The sequence below is a fragment of the Leptodactylus fuscus genome, chromosome 10 (assembly GCF_031893055.1).
Source record: "Leptodactylus fuscus isolate aLepFus1 chromosome 10, aLepFus1.hap2, whole genome shotgun sequence".
NCBI classification, from domain to species: Eukaryota; Metazoa; Chordata; class Amphibia; order Anura; family Leptodactylidae; genus Leptodactylus; species Leptodactylus fuscus.
In genome coordinates, this window is record NC_134274.1 from 10,587,545 (window position 1) to 10,604,961 (window position 17,417).

The 17,417-nt window shown below is 43.9% G+C and overlaps 1 protein-coding gene across 3 annotated transcripts in view; it reads right to left on the minus strand.

The window, feature by feature from the left end:
* The window catches only part of CRTAC1 (cartilage acidic protein 1), a 310,217-nt gene that overhangs the window by 260,247 nt on the left and 32,553 nt on the right, over positions 1–17,417 (minus strand). The gene's annotated exons all lie outside the window — the stretch shown is intronic.

Sequence of the window (17,417 nt, forward strand, 5' to 3'; positions counted from 1 at the left end):
GCTAGTGGGAACATAACTAAAATTTCAAAGCCCATGATGGATCCCCACCGACCTAGTTTACCATAATACCAAGCACACAACGGGAGATAGAGGTCACTATTATGACCCCCAGGAACATTAGCTTACTCTTCCCTCCACTGAAGACACGCAAACTTGGCCGAGTCATGTGTATAGGGGAAGTCAAGAGAAATCGATTTTAGTCTTTGGCCAATTACTGACAACATATGGGCACCTTTAGAATGCACTGTAAGTCATCTTGCAAATTTTATCCCAAAATTTTCCAAATTTGCGATCTAGATGAGACCTAGACATTAACTTTCTGATACACCCGGGCTCCGGGCACTTGGGCTTCAAAAGCTCCAAAATAAGAGAAAGTATCCACCATCAGATTCCTGTTAGGTAAAGAACAATGTGTGTGTCGTAGCCGAAGCTATCTATAGAAGTGCGGATAAAGAAAACTGCCCTGCACGATCCTCAAAAGAGTGAACAATTCCAGCCGAACAAAACATCTTGAGGATCATATAACAAACCCTTTCTATGCCAGGGAGATGAAGCTGCTAAGGTTCAGTTGTGGAAGATTAAATGTACAGATTCTACTTTGACTTACTTGGATATATTTGGCAATTTTACAGAATACATTGTATTTATCTCAAAAATGGGGACCTTCTGGGCCAGGTCTACCAAATCCAAATCCAAGCTAGCCTGCCCCATGGAAGCACTTTGGTCGGTTTCCACACTATTGTACACCAATTCGTATATGTGTTAGCTGCCATGTTTGGTATCCCGTTGGTTGACTCCACTTCTACCGACTTCACTCGGACATGGACGGCATCTTCTAGCAAGCTCCCTGTTTATAGTTCTGCCAAATGTGGAGAAGTTTACTATGAGGTCTAAGTTCCCAACGGGAGATTTCCTCTAGCCTACCTATATGACTGACCTCATTAAAGGGAAATTTTCATCACCTCCCCTAGCTCCGGCACTTAACAGATTTCGAGGCAGTTTAAGTTTTTTTCCTCTAGCCCTCACCATCCCTGAGCATCAATGCAGTTAATTTCAGAACCCAATAAAACTCTCTACCGTTAGGTGGGAAATCCTTGGCTGGAGTTGACAACCCGGCCCCACCCACTTGACAGTAGAGACCTTAATTAACATATCGGGTGCTGATAATAACTGCCCCAGGAACACTGAGGGCTAGAGAAAAAATTCTAACTGCGCCGGAATCAGCAAAGCGCCAGCTACTAAAGAATGCAAAGCATTGTAGCTCACGGTACGGTGAACGTTCCCTTTTAAGACGGCAGTGAATAGAAGGAACATTGGTAGATTTCCAGTATAATGGGATCAGTAAAAGGAAAGAGATCTACAGAACAGAAATTGTCAGATTATATTAGACCTAGTGGTCAGAGTGAGAACTGCAAGATTTTTTGTAAAATATGGATACTTAAAAAGAAACTGTGTAACATAAAACGTGATTTATACAATACATCATTGTCTGAGGACACATTCCCTTTAAGGGGTTATAAGGACGCCTTCCATAGACCACCGCTGATTTTCTTTGTTGGAGCTCAGGTCTCGTGTGTACCCGTATACAGTAACTTCCTAATTTCTGGAGAAGAAGTAACTAGTATATGGCGGCAGTCGGAAAGCAAGCAGAGCGAGCGAGCAGAGTGTTCTTCTCGAGTGGGTCATGCGCATTCACAAACCACCACAAACTTCAAAGGCAGAAGTATGGAGCACAAATGGACGTAATGATGGCTCCCTGACCTCAAGTGTTTCTCCTTTTATGCAATGTTTTGTTCTCCGCCTGAGACATTCCCATTACTGTTACCATGGCCTCTTCCATTGTCCAAAGCTCTCACAAGATACGTTGCAGCATCCTGACCTTCCGGACTTCTAATGTCATTGATTTCGTAAAGTGGGTCTATAGTTGTGTCTTTTATTGTCCGCACTATCACTCTAACTAAGGCTATAGTCATGGAAAGAGGAGATAAAAGAGATGCGAGGACACTGGATGGCCCATGATGCCGCCACACTTTACTCTATGGTTTGGTAACTCGCTATACTGCATTCATGATTTAACAATCCCATAGCTGTGTATTACGGATACACAGAGCCGGCCTTAGGAGTGTGTAATGTAGTTACATGGGAGGAATCAGCTGCACCTGCTGAATAGGGCGTCTCATGTGTCCACCAGGAGTCATGATATTAAATCTATAGCACCGTGACCAGATTTTTTTGTTGCGGTATGTTGCCATTGTTTGAGCACCGTGTGATGTCATTTAGAAATTGTACAATGTATTATTTTTGGGGTGTATACAGTAGAATAGTTGTTTAGAGGGCCATATAGTGGTATTGTTTGTCCAGTTTATGGCCAGGTTATTTGGCGATGATACTGTATTGGGCAATGTAAAGTAATATCTGGGGGATGGGAGTGCCAGTAGAAGGTCAGACACGTTTGGCCGTGGCCAAGTTCAGAATCTGTATACGCTTATTTCCAGGGCTGAAATGTTTGGGGTTCATTCACCCATACTTATACCCCATATACTGTGGGGTTTTCTATGGGGATACTGAAGTTATGTGCGGACAGAATAAAAAGGACCTCCTTGTCTTCTGCTGCCTGGTCTTCTTTCCCAGCATATAGATTTTCATGGCATCTTACTCTAGATTCACACATGCGCTTGGGTTTCCATCCTTTTGGACCACTTGGGGACCCGAGAAGAATAAACCCAATCCGCTTAAAAAACAGTTACCCTTGGACTATAATGGAGTCTGCCAGGTTTCCACCCAAAAAATTGGCTGCATTTTTCAATCGGAATGGGGGAGCGGAATCCTCGAATGGAGCCCGGCACAGGTATGAATCTGGCATCTTCTTAGACGTCACATACCCTAGGGTCCCCCAGAGGCTTGTGAATGGGTTCCAGTGGCCATGTGGGATGTGCCAACTTCCTGATGCAGAGAACAGTCAATCATGGGATGCTGAATGTTGGACCACCAATCTATCCTATGGGTAGGTCATCCATATTCAGTCTTGGACAAGAGCCCTCTCCCCTATGGCGGCCACATGGTCTGCTTTTATGGAAAGTACTCCACGGATATTATTGATAGGCAAGCGCACATACCGGACAATAGTAAATGCAGATTGTGCATACATCCTAGAATGGTTCAGCAATTTCCACTCAATACCGTATTCTGTATCCTTCACCGCTTTTAGCATTTTGCTGTAAATTTTCTGAAATTCTTGTATATCTTTCCTGACAGATGGAGCAATGGTGCCTATATCAATAGGCAGATGACTGCAATCCATTACCATTACAAGTGCATTGTATGCAGAATCCGGTAAATGCAGAGAGCGTGCAGATGAAAGCGATAGAAAACTGAGTTATTACCTAAAAATAAAGTGCACATCTCAGATTCGGCTCCGTAAAGCTCCGAGGAGCCGACGTACAAATACTCTTTCTGTATTATCTTTTCTAACAGGATATGAAGAATGCACAAAGGGAGACAGTTCGCTGCGGGTGTCTCCTATCAGTAAGCCGTCTGCCGTAACTGTTTCCAGTTTATGATATAGTAGGACAAGACGGGTAACATAAGGAAGCGTTAATGGAGCAGGATAGACACAAGATGTGCAGTACAAAAGGAAGAAGACGACTCGCGGAGAGATGGAAAGATGATGAGATGCCGAAAGCGCAGCAAAATAATAAGAGATGCAAGAAGAGACGCTGAAACAAAAGAAGATCTATGAGAATGAAGATTAGATGTCAAGGTAATGCTCGGTAACACAAATACAAAGAGATTTCTAGAAAGAACTGACGGAATGAAAGAAGGTGAAGCAAAAGAATTGTGACGGGCCGTAAGGGAAGAGATCAAAGCAATGTTTTTGGATCTTTACGTATAGGTATTGGCTATAGGAATGTGGACGAGTACAATAAGAAGAAAACATATAAAGCTCCTAATCAAAAATGTCATAAAATCAAAGACTGAGCTCAAAAATTCAACTCAAATATCTCACTCGAAACCTAAAAACTGGGCTCAAAAATTCAACTTGAACTTCTAACTCGAAACCTAAAGACTGGGCTCAAAAATTCAACTCGAACTTCTAACTCGAAACCTAAAGACTGGGCTCAAAAATTCAACTCAAACTTCTAACTTGAAACCTAAAGACTGGGCTCAAAAATTCAACTGGAACATCCAACTCGAAACCTAAAGACTGGGCTCAAAAATTCAACTGGAACATCCAACTCGAAACCTAAAGACTGGTCTCAAAAATTCAACTGGAACATCCAACTCGAAACCTAAAGACTGGGCTCAAAAATTCAACTGGAACATCCAACTCGAAACCTAAAGACTGGTCTCAAAAATTCAACTGGAACATCCAACTCGAAACCTAAAGACTGGTCTCAAAAATTCAACTGGAACATCCAACTCGAAACCTAAAGACTGGGCTCAAAAATTCAAATCAAACATCCCACTCAAAAACTAAAGACTAAGCTCAAAGATTCAACTGGAACATTCCACTCGAAACCTAAAGATTAGGCTCAAAAATTAAATTGGAAAATCCCACTCGAAACCTAAAGACTGCGCTCAAAAGTTTGACTTGAACATCCAACTCAAAACTTAAAGACTAGGCTCAAAAATTCAACCTGAACATCCCATTCGAAATCTAAAGCCTAGGCTCAAAAATTTTACTTCAAGATCCCACTTTAAATCTAAAGACTTGACTCAACAATTTTACTTGACTATCCAACTCTAACATCCAAATTGAATATCCCGCCCGACAAAAACGAAAGCCTACACTCAAAAATTCATCTCAATATTCCACCTAAAACCTAAAGACTGGAGTCACAAATTTAGCTTGAATATCCAGCACGGGGCTATAAAATTCAACTTGAACATCCAACCCAAAGACTCCATCCCAAAATTCAAGCATAACATCAGGTAAAAGCTATCAATTTAATACTGAGTTAACTTTTTTTTTGTTCCTTTGCATTCTCAGGCAAAATTAACTTTTCTAAATGGTCTTGGTTCTAATTTGGCTAAAAATGTACAGTCTGTGCACCCATGTCCATAGCTGGCTGTCCTGCTGCTTCTGTCCTAGCTCTGACAGCACACTGGTCCTACCTTCTCTCAGTGTAGATATCGGGAAGAGATAGGATGTTGTGCACAGCAGAACACGCTCTTAACGAGGAAGAAGAGGACGCCATGTCTGGAGGGTGACAGGTAACACAGACTGTGTAGAGAGAAAGCCGATAGAGCGTACAGCAGAGTCTGGCGATGGGGGATGGCTCAAACATGTACATAGTATCAAATAGAAGAAGAACATCACAGACAGAATGAGGGACATCAAGTCTAAGCGTGTCCTCATTGTCTGTGTACGCCGAGTAGACAGGAGATTATACGGCGGCTGTATTAGTCTAGGAATACAGCTGCGCTAATACATGAAAGCTAGCGATGGCGGCAGAATCCTGGACACCCACTCCAAAGATCCAACATGTAATACTTCACACTCATGGGAGAAAAATCAGAAGCTAGGAGCGGGGCCCCTTTAAGGAAGCTGAAATTTGGGATGCTGGTTTCATGCCACAGCACTTAACCCTTTCCCGACATCCGCCGTACTAGTACGGCGCACGTTGGGTGTTTAACTATGGCGGCCGCTCGGGAGTGGGGTGGCCGCCATAGTTGCCGGGTGTCTACTGTGTTGCACAGTAGACAGCCAGTGGGTAATGCCTCCGATCCGTTAGGGGACCGATCGGAGACATTAACCCCTCTGGTGCCATGGTCATTTTGCTGGTGATCGCCGACGCCTGAAGCATGCTCCAGGGCCAATGTCACATTTCCATGACAGCCGGGAGCCTTGCAAAGGCTCCCCGACTTGTCTGCAGTGATTTCCTTTTGCATGGTGCTCTATGCAGCCTGCAAAAGAAATGATGATTTTTGGCAACGCATTAGCATTGTAATACATTGCACTAGTGATCAGACCCCCTGGGGTTCAAGACCCCGAAGGCGTCTAATAAATGCAAAAAAATAAATAAAAAAAAGTAAAAAAAAATATATAATTTTTTTTTAAATGTATTAAAAATTCAAATCACCCCCCTTTCCCTAGAACACAATATAAAAGTAGTTAAATACTGTGAAACACATACATGTTAGGTATCCCCGTGTCCGATATTGCCCGCTCTACAAATCTATAAAAATATTTTTCCTGTTCGGTAAACGCCGTAGCGGGAAAAATAGTCAAAAGTGCCAAACCGACGTTTTTTCACTGTTTTAATTCTGATGAAAATTTGAATAAAAAGTGATCAAAGCAATAGCGTTTCCTGAAAATGGGAGAACTAAAAAGTACACCCGGCCCCGCAAAAAAAGACGCCCTATGCATCCCCGTACACGGACGTATAAAAAAGATACAGCTGTCAGAATATGGCGACTTTTAGAAAAAAAAAAAAATTTTAACACAGTTTTGGATTTCTTTTAAGGGGTTAAAATGTAAATAAAACCATATAAATTTGGTATCCTCGGAATCGTACCGAATCACAGAATACAGGGGACAGGTCATTTTGGCTGCACAGTGAACGCCGTAAAACCGAAGCCCGTAAGAAAGTCGCAGAAATGCATTTTTTCTTCAAATCCACCCCATTCTGAATTTTTTCCAGCTTCCCAGTACATTCTACAGAATAATTCATGGCGGCATCATGAAGAAAAATTTGTCTCGCAAACATTAAGACCTTCTATGGCTCTGGGAGCGGAGAAATAAAAAAGTTATGGGGTTTAGAAGGAGGGGAGTCAAAAAGTGAAAATCAAAAAATGCCATCGGTGGGAAGGGGTTAATGTAGAGAATATAATGAGGTTACCAGTGGCTCGCGCCTATGACTTGACCTGATCCGACTGTAGAAACGTCCAGCTATTATCTAGATGCTGTAATAAATAATAGCACATGATCTCTATCAGCCATTATAACCAGAAGAATAAATGGAAGATACTGAGACGCGTGAGTATTTTTTGCTCCCTTCCCTCTCGCGCAGTATTACAGGTCTGATTGTACCGGCTGTAATTCTGCAGTCAGACATCTGATCATTTATAACATCACTCTGCATAGTCTCAGGTCAATAAATAAAAGAGATTAACTTGCCATCCGCGACAACAAGGTGTTAGCAAAAAGCAAGGCTCCTAGGTAAATACTGCGTCCCCCCAGAAATAAGACGATGTCTGACGGAAGGAGCCGAGGCAAGTAATTATCCTGCAACCTGTTATCCAGCGTCTGTCACCATCATGGAGAGATTGTATAATTCAGAGATAACCTGAGCACTCCGTCATCATAGAGATCTACAATTATACAGCACCCCAATGCAACCCCCGTACCAGCGCCCACACCTGTTATTGGCTATCTGTAGTGCTGCTTTAGGGGCCTCGCTCACCAAGGCTTAGGTGTCATGTCTACCAACGTGCCCCCTTATAGTGATAGGACTGATATCGTAGAATATTATAAACTATATACTCAGCTATTCAACCACTAGAAATGGGCGAACCAACTCATAAAGAGCCAGGTTGGACCCAATTTTTTTTGGTTTTTTTAAGAACCCAAACTCATGGCTGAGGTTAAATGGCCACCACATTATACTGCTGGGGCTCTTCATATCCCAAAATATAATGGATGGAGATCCAAGAGAGGTAAAAAAAATTCATACTCACCTTCCTCATCTCTTTTGGGCCTCCATGTAGCATCAAGTCAGCACCGCACCTCCCATGAGGCGACCTGAAGCGACCGCTTCAGGCGGCGCTATGCCAGGGCCTCGGGAGGGCGGCATTTTTGCTGACCTAAGCCAGTCCAGGACAAGCAGTCCTGGACCAGCTTAGCGTCACCGTGTCTGCAGCCTGACACGGAAAGCGAGCGGTGTATTGGGGTGGCCCTGCTGGACGCAGCACTGCTCCAGCGGCCGCCCCTCACACTCAGGCAGAGAGCAGGTCCTCTCCCTGCCTGCTCTCTGCCTGTGAACGCCGCTCGCTCCGCTCGGCCCCGCCCCCTTTCCGCTCGACTCCGCCCCCTTCCACTCACCCCACCCCCTTCCGCTCACCCCACCCCTTTCTTGCAACCCCGCCCCCCTCAGCTCTGCCCCTCCTCGGGGGGGCGGCTGTCTGACGCCGCTTCAGGCGGCAGAAAGCCCAAGTTCACCCCTGCGTCAAGTGGTCTCATGCTCTCAAGGTCACCCCTAAGACCTGTGATTGGGCCACTAGTGGTCACATAGGCACGTTGAACGTTATGATGCCATAATGCTCTGCGTGCCTATGTCCTGTGATTGGACCTCAGAGGTGACCCCGGGTGCATAACATCAGAGAAGAGCGTCAGATACTGTGAGGAAGAAGATACAGAGCACCAGACACTGTGAGGAGCCAAGAAGAGGTGGACAAAAGGAATCTTTAGGGTTCGCCCATCTTTAGTTTCTCGTCGCCTAAGAATGTTCTACACTAAGCCAATTAAAGGTTTGGTTTGTCCCAAACTTGTTCGACCCAAGACCGAATCTTGACTTGAGCCACCGAACCCCAAACTAAACCAACCCTGAGCGGTCCGCCCATCTCTAATAAAGACCATGTCACTCGTGGCCATTTTTCTCCAAGATCCCCACTCAACAAGTAACTCCTTGGCAAGGGTGAGTACACAATGTTCCAAACTCCTTGGCATTATGGCGCCCAGAAATTCTTGATGGTGCCCATGAATCTCCGAATGTGATCATTTTAATCAAAGTATCAACCATTAGAAATGCAGGACCATAATGGTTGGAAGAACCTAATAGACACACCAAGGCATGGAACAGATTAGATCATATATCCTACAGTACGCGCCTCCTTCCAATTACACCGCCCGAGTATAAATGAGCTACAAGAGGACAGAGAAATACCAACTAAATTAACACAGTAATTAACCTCCATGCAATTAATAAAACAGCCGCCCCCTAATGTCAGGGATGACAAAGACAGAACCTTCCATTACAATAACCAGCAAAGGCGTTAATCTCCGAGTATCCACAATTAAGGATCGATATGTGTTTGCAGGTTTGGCGGACAGTACGGGAAAAGTGAGGGAAAATGATGGATTTCAGGTGCTAATGCATTTCAATGGATGCCCAAAGGGACGGCCATTTTTTTCCTCCGTAGGAAGATGGAGTAAGTAGGAAGTTTTACCTTCGGGGGGAGGGGGGGATGGAGATGCAACCAAGATACATGACTAGCATGGAGTTTTCTATAGGGATGAACATAAAGACTACATATTAGTCAAGACCCCAAAGAATTGACTCATATATAAGACAATTTTGAAAAAAATCTAAAAAAAAATTTTTTTAAATGAATAAAATATGAAAAAAAAATTGGATTCTTGTTGCTCGTTATCAGTTGACATCACGCATTCAGCAGCAATTAAGTCATCTATGAGAAGTCCTGATGGGGTCATTACGTGGAGTTTTTCTGTCTCGTGAAGCTGAATATCCAATTAAATGGTTAGACAGGTTATCGAAAAGACGTGGAGCCATTTGTAAGTGGCAATGACCCGGCGACCTTCAGCTGCTCGTTCCTGGAGGGATTATTAATAGCACCAGAGGTAAATTTTCCAGCAGTGTAAATCCATATTTTATGGTGTAGTTCTATACAAGTCATACGTGTGAGTTATGTGTATGGCGGGTCCCTTAATCCCGTAGCCTGTGGTCTGACAGGGGAGACATCAAGCGAGACCTCTGTAGATTGATCCACAGTTTTTGTTACGGAATCTGAAATTTACGTTACCGGTCATTTGGGGCTTGACACTTTTCCTGGCCAGTGGTCCATGGGAAGTGCTGGCCAACTGCTATTTATTTAAAGCCCCCCAAAAATATGGGGTAATTGGCCCTTAGATTACACCTTCTTAGGCTTAAAGGGGTTGTCCAGGCCGGAGGAGGTAAAAGTAAAAAAAAATTATACTGACTTTTGCCATGATGCTCCCATGCCTCCCAGTGCGTTTTGGTCCTGTTGGCCTGGTGTCTTGCGGATATCCTCACCACTACCTGTGACATCTCAGGGTCTCTTCCTGATTCTCCTGAGGCCACCAATTAGCCTCAGTGGTCGCGTTAGGCCAATCAGTGGCTACAGCGGAAGGGATCCGGGACGTCACAGCCAGCAAGGAGTTGAAGGACTGGACCGTGCTTGGAAGACACTGGAGCACCGGGACAGGTGAGTATGATATTTTGGACAACCTCTTTAAGGAAAGAACGAAGATATGGATGGTCTCCAAGCTTCTCAATCTGCCAAGGTTGGCACAACACTATACTGCATGGACCATACATGGTACACTCACAAAGGGAAACACAATGGGGAAAATTCATTAAGGCTGGCGTATCGTACACCAGTCTGGGCCCTATTACACCTTGCACATTGGGGCCCAGAGCTTCAAGTGACCTCTTTGTATAGCTTGATCTACATCCAATTATGAAGTGATGCCGAACCAGCAGGAGATGCCCGGAGTCGTGAGCTTAGAATGGTGAATGTAACTTTGTATAAAACACGCGATAGCTCGGAATTTAGACCGAAAAATCTAGCAGTCGACCGCAAAAATAAAACCGTAAACTGGCGCCCTGATTACGACACCACACTTTAATTAAGACCTGTCATATAAAACAACAGACATAATATCACGCGGCTTGTCTTTCATATTCCTAAAGCTATTAATGTCCAACTGTGAATGTAACTTATTTAATAACGCCGACGACTCCCTCCGTCTAATAGAATTTTATGTTCTATGTATTAATAATAGACTCATTTAGCACAACCTACGGTTGATTTCATATGCAAATACCGGCGCATAAAACACGGGCAAAAAAAAGCCGAAAAAGGGAAATATTATAGAACTGATCTAATGTCATTACAAAAGCGGCCTCATTAGACATGGTGGGGCTATCGGCCCTCCTCGCACACACTCTGTATATGTTAATTCTATTTGCTCCCTCCCGTCGTGTTACTTTTAAGGATCCGAGGAGACGAGTGTCGCTTCCCGTTCTCTCTCGTACCACAGCTTGCCGTGTACGGATTTTCTAACAATGCGTTTAGTGTCAGTCTATGGGTGGTGGGATTTCTATTCAGTCGCGTTAAAACAGGGACAGCCAGCTTCGGGTATCAAGCTGTGGCCGAACTTCGTCTCCCACTATTCCGTGCCAGAAAGTGGCATTCAGCTGAAGGATGAATAGGATAGAGAAGGAGCGAAGTCGGGGCTGGAAGTTGCTTAGGTTTTGCTTTTCATCTCTTTAATTAAGTCAAGTTTTTTTTGGAAAAATTCTAAAAATGTTAACTTTTGTTTCATATTCAAACTACATTTTTTTGTTGGGGGCGCATATTTTTTTTCTAGGTTCAAAATAGGAAAAAACACACCAGTCGTACTGTAGGTCCCATATGGACTAGCTATGGGTGGGGTAAAGTAACGTCTTGCTCTACGATACATGACCACGTGAATATTCGTAAGGTTTACCCACAATTTTTATGTTTGTCTCTTCAAATCTGACCATATAATAGTCGGAAGTAGAGATGAGCGAACACTAAAATGTCCGAGGTTCGAAATCCGATTCAAACAGCCGCTCACTGTTCGACTGTTCGAACGGATTTCGAACCCCATTATAGTCTATTGGGGGAAATGCTCGTTTCAGGGGTACGCAACATTCGATAAAATCATACTTACCAAGTCCACGAGTGACGGTCGGGCTGGATTGTCCTTGAAGTCTTCTCCCGGCGCAGCGTCCCCCCGGCATCTTCCAGCTGGAATTCACTCTGCCTAGGCATCGGGGCCTAGGCAGAGCCGACTGCGCATACGCGGTCGGCTCTGCCTGGCCCGACGCCTGAGCAGAGCCGACTGCGCATGCGAGGGCATGCCCGCGCATGCACAGTCGGCTCTGCCTAGGCCGGATGCCTAGGCAGAGTGGATTCCAGCCGGAAGACGCCATGGGGACGCTGCACGGAGAAGACTTCTAAAGGTAAGAGAAGAACCAGCGTTGATTGGCAGAATGTATAGCATTCTGCCAATCAACGCTGGTTCTGCATCGAACCTTAAACTTCGAACAGCTAGTAGTGTTCATTCAAGTACGAGTATTTCGAATACCGTAGTATTCGATCAAACACCTACTCGATTGAACACTACTCGCTCATCCCTAGTCGGAAGCCCAGGGAGGATACAAAAATCATTCACCTTTCCTGGGCTATGTAGTCATCGTTCCCGAACGCCCCTAGGTTCTTTGGCTCTCCCCATACCTTCCCCATGCCCCTGATTATTATACGTTCAGGTCTAAAGTGACCCCAGAGTATGATAATGGTTTATGGGTAACTCACCACCAAAATATCTGGCTCAACTGAATCGAAAATTTTTCTAAGATTCATAACAAACCTGGTTCATATATTTCTATGGTTGACCAAAGGTCAAAATACCTATAGTCAAGGTTACAACTACAACTGGACAACTACAGATGTGTCCCCTTTTTTATTTTTTTTACTTTTTATCAGTATGTGTTCAGATAGGCGTGTCACAAGATAACCAGTCTTTCAAAACAATGTGATTTTGTGATACTCTGTCACAGTGTCTATTTGTGGCCACCCACTGGTTGGGTTGTGAATTGCAGCTTGTCGAAGGTTTTTCTAGCATTTTAAGGTGTTGTATTGAAATGAAATTGAAATTTTTATCCCTTAGGGCTAGTTCACACATAGTTATTTGGTCCGGATTTTGACGCCCGGACCAAAATGTGCCTGCCACAGTTAGCCGCTACCGTCACGGCTTTTGACCGTCGTGGGTTTCCGCTCCGGACTATCTCCAAATGAATGGGCCTGAATGGGAGGGATTGACTCAATGTGGACGCCGTGTCAAGATAGGGCAGGTTGCTTCTTCATTTCCACGGAAAAAGGAAATTACCAAATTTCATTGAATTCAATGGGAGGTGGTTTTTTGACCCGGATTTAGACGCAGACGTGTGAACTAGCTCTTAGGTTTCTGACCAGCACTGACCAATGGCTCGATAAAAATATCATCAGCTTTGCTTATCCCAATAATCTCCCAACGTCGCCATTTGATGCACATTGGTCCTTGAGGACACACAGGAAATGACCATTCGGCCAATCACTGCTCACATAAGTGACACCTCAGCCAGTGATTGGCTGAGCAAGATTTCCAAGAACCAGGAAGAGGAAACCACCAGAGGATCCAAGAAGTGTAAAAAAATGCATTGGCCAGGCCAGCGAGCCGAATGTGTATTCTATTATTTGTACCCATTTCACCCCTTCTTTAAAAAACTTGTCTCACACCAGACACCCCCTTTAACTCTATAGAGATACAACACAAGATAGGTTTATCATTTGTTCCTGTCCATGGTTACTTTTATGTTTCTAGGTTGGATTCTATTCATTCGTTGAATTCCATCACCCATACCTTGGATCACGTTGATTCATTCGGCTCCCGCTGCCTCTGTATATTTTCGTGTTATGAAATGATTACACGTTAGATCCAGAGAACACATTTTTGCTATTTTTGGCAGTAGACTCCACAAAATGGCAAGTGATCAGATCTATCATCCTCCTAATAGAACCTCAGTGTCAGGGACGAAGAAAATTAATTTCCCATGACAATTAGCAGATTAATCTTGCAACATGTATAATTAAAAAGAGCCAACATTTTATGGTATCCACCGTCTGAGACTCGCCCATGCCAACAAAAAAGGTCAGCAGAACCTCTAAAGACTGGAGACAACTTCATGATCAGATGCATGACATAGGGTTGAGCCGATCCTGACTTTTCAGGATCGATTTTAAAATCCGATTTTCGATCATTTTTCATTCGAACCCGATCACGATCCCAATTTTTAATCCTCTGGCTACTTAGTTCCCCCTGGTGTCCACTTACCTCCAGAGATGGCTGCTCCGCTGCTGTTTGCCTCGCTGCCGCACCAGCTGCAGTCTTCTTCTCCTTTTGCTGCCCCCTCCCTGCCAGGTTAGGAGAGTGTGGGCGGGTTAGGAGAGTGTGGGCGGGTACTGGGAGGGGAGACGTAACGTCTCCCTGCCCTGTACCCACCCACACTCTCCTAACCCGCCCACACTCTCCTAACCTGGCAAGGAGGGGGCTACGAGGCGAAGAAAACTGCAGCTGGAGCGGCAGCGAGGCGAACAGCAGCGGAGCAGCCATCTCTGGAGGTAAGTAGCTACGAGACATGTTAGTTTAGTCTCCCATTAGAATGAATGGAGGCAGCCGGCGCGCAGGGGGCTGTGTGCCGGCTGCTTCCATTCATTCCTATGGAACCGCAGCGGAGCCTTCACACTGAGTATACACTATATACTCAGTGTGAAGGCATTGTGGGAAATACTACCGATCCCGATCTCACCTAAAAAGATCGTGTTCGGAATTCCGATCGCAATCGTGAAATTTTCTCGATCACTGATCGGAATCTGATTTTTTCCGAACACGATCGCTCAACCCTAATGACATGTCCATTATTGTAATATTCAGAAATGGGCTTTATCGAGGACTGAAGGTCAAGAGAATAGTAATATATGGTATCTCTTAACTAACCCATTTTGGGTGGGGCTCATGTAAATATTCGAGAAACTGGGCATTCCCATGAGGTTTTGTGCACTCTCTTTGGAGGGTTGGGGAGAGACTTGAAGGCTCCTCAATGAAGTGGAAGAAATCTAATCATAATGAGATGGTATATATCTGGATACAAGCTCAGATTTTAAGAAGACCACTTTGATGGCGCCACCAACCATCCATCCTAATGGCTGATTTGGTTACCCAAGCCAGTTAAGAATAAGTGGAAAGTTATTTACAAGACTAAGAATGTTGCTGTGTCGGTTGCCCATATAATTCCCATAGACGTAGACTTCAGAGGAGATGACCACCAACATCCATGGCCATCTGTCCTAAGTGTTCCTGCCATAGGGGGTCTCTAGATAGATTGAGGGTCCCCACCAGAAATATTCTCCTCCCTTTTAGTTGATTTTGCTTTGATGTAGACATTCAATAATAAATATTCTATGAAAGCTGTGAAAAGTACAGAGATACATCTGGAACTGGGAACTAGAAATGCGCAAATCTAAAAAAAAGCTATACCCAGTTTTTTAATAAGGTCCATCCTGATCTGGTAAAGGGCACCAATTTTTCATGGAACCATCTGAATACAATATGGATCCATCTATGAAATGCTAAACCATTGAGTGGCCTCTCATAGACACAAGATATCCGTTTGTGACAGAACCATATTGTCTTGAAGAGCTGCTCATCTGGTGACAAATATCTGGACATGCCAAGAGTAAAGCACCCATCTGCGTAGTCATAGGTTGTTCCTTACGTCATGTTATATACATACATACACACGTTATCACGACACGTTCCATTCCTTCAGCCTAAAATTAAGCAATCCATTTCTGGTTGTAGGGCATGCCCTTGTAGTCCCGAACAAGCCAGCGAGTGAAAAGTGCTCTTTGCAAATGAATTAAAATGCAATCCGCAATATTTAAAGTGCTGTTTCTTGCATAAGAAAGCATAATGGTTTATTACACATTCTAATTCCCTAAGCCCGAAGCATTCAGCAATGTGAGCGCTAAAGCCGGCTCTGACACAATGCGCTTCATGTATTATTAATACCAGCGTACAATTGCTATGCAATGTGATCTAAACGGTTAGCAGGTAGTAATATTCAGCTGCAAACACAGGATCTAGCAACCGCTCTAAATAATTCACAAGTTTACGCCATTGTAAATTGCATTAAAGTGCAATGATCTGATAGGGGAGGATGACAAGGAGCAATGTCCGGTGCAAACTAGTGATCGCCACGCTGGGTGCAAAAATACTGTGTGCAAAACATGCATGCTGGGTCACGTGGGGATAGGGGCGAATTTTAACAATTTGTTCCTTCTATTCTGTTCTTTGTCATGAGACAGCAGGATCCGAGATAGCACATCAAATATGGCTTAAAGGGGATGTCCACCTTTTGATATCTAATTTTCAGTTCATCGTTCTGGGTGGATTCGTTGTGTAATAAGACTTTGCAGGGATTTTATTTCTATATAGTCATAGTTAAAGGGGTTTTCTAGGACTTTTCAATGTAAGATCCATGGGGGTCCAACACTTCATCCACAGGTCATGTGGCGTCACTGTCAGAATCCTGATGTATTTTTCTACTCTACCACCAGTGGCCGCTGTTTCACTCACTTTGTACTTCCACTCCTCATCACTGGAGGCTGCTGTGTTTGTCTTAGGTTCTGCCCTTAACATTGATGATGTGACGCCATCTTGTCTCCTGTTTGGGCTTACTTATACCCATGAGGCAATTCAATCATTGCTCGAATATTGACTCGTTCCAGTCTCTTTCCCAGACTATTTCTACTCTTCGCTGAATTATCCTTGCAAGCTACACTTTAAGCGGCCCCCCGGACTACAGCTCTACAATACCCAACTGCGCCTTGCTTTTTTCCATCTGGCTAGTGGATTCCAGTACTGTAACAGTCACATTCATCGGTCACATTCAAGTGAATGGGATAAGCTGCAATACCAAGCATGGCCACTATGCATATACGGCACTGTGCTTGGTCAGTACTGAAAAGGTTGAAGGGCTCACACAAGCAATAGAGTTGCTTCAAACAGCTGATCCGTAAGGGGCCTGGGTGCTAAGGATAGGTTATCAATTAATAATGCCTGGAAAAACCACAGCTCAGGTTCGAGCCCCAATTCCTATCGAGCCCCTAAAATGTAAAACATCATTTTTGTTGCCTTAGTAAAAAAATTGGACCGAAATAAAAACCAGACACGTTTCATCTCAGTAACACTACGCAGTAAACTAATAAACTCCCAAACTTCCATTATTGGTAAGGGCAAGGAGCCAGAATTTTATCGTTTAACTCAATCTATGCAGGGAATTTGAGGAACAGAGCTCCGACTCTTATGAAGATGTATTAAGATATTGCTATGTGCAGAAGGTTTGACGAGGCGCCGTACTGCCAATAAACCACGTATCAATCAATACGACGAGTAAATGTACAGAGAGAGAGTTTGAAATCTATCTTACAGGAAAAATAACTTTTTTGTATTATCTGGCTCTTTTTCTCCCGTCCTCTACTTCTTATACTCCTCACTTATTCTAAATTTAATGCAGTGCTAAGTCTGTCTTGAAGGACAAGGCAGACTTTCAGCTTGGTAAGGTATTAAGTTACATACCACTTATTCAAATCTATGAGGAAGGTGGAAGAGAGTTGTTATGGGAGGTAAATAGAGACAAAGACAGCGCTGCAGCTTCTAGTGAGTATTGTATTTCACCGCAGTGCTGGGATCACAACCGTAGAAATATCAGATTGGTGGGGTTCCAACTCATGACACCCTTACCGATCACAGTTTGGAAAAAGACAATATTCCCAAAAGCATTATAGAAGAAACAAAGACACATAGA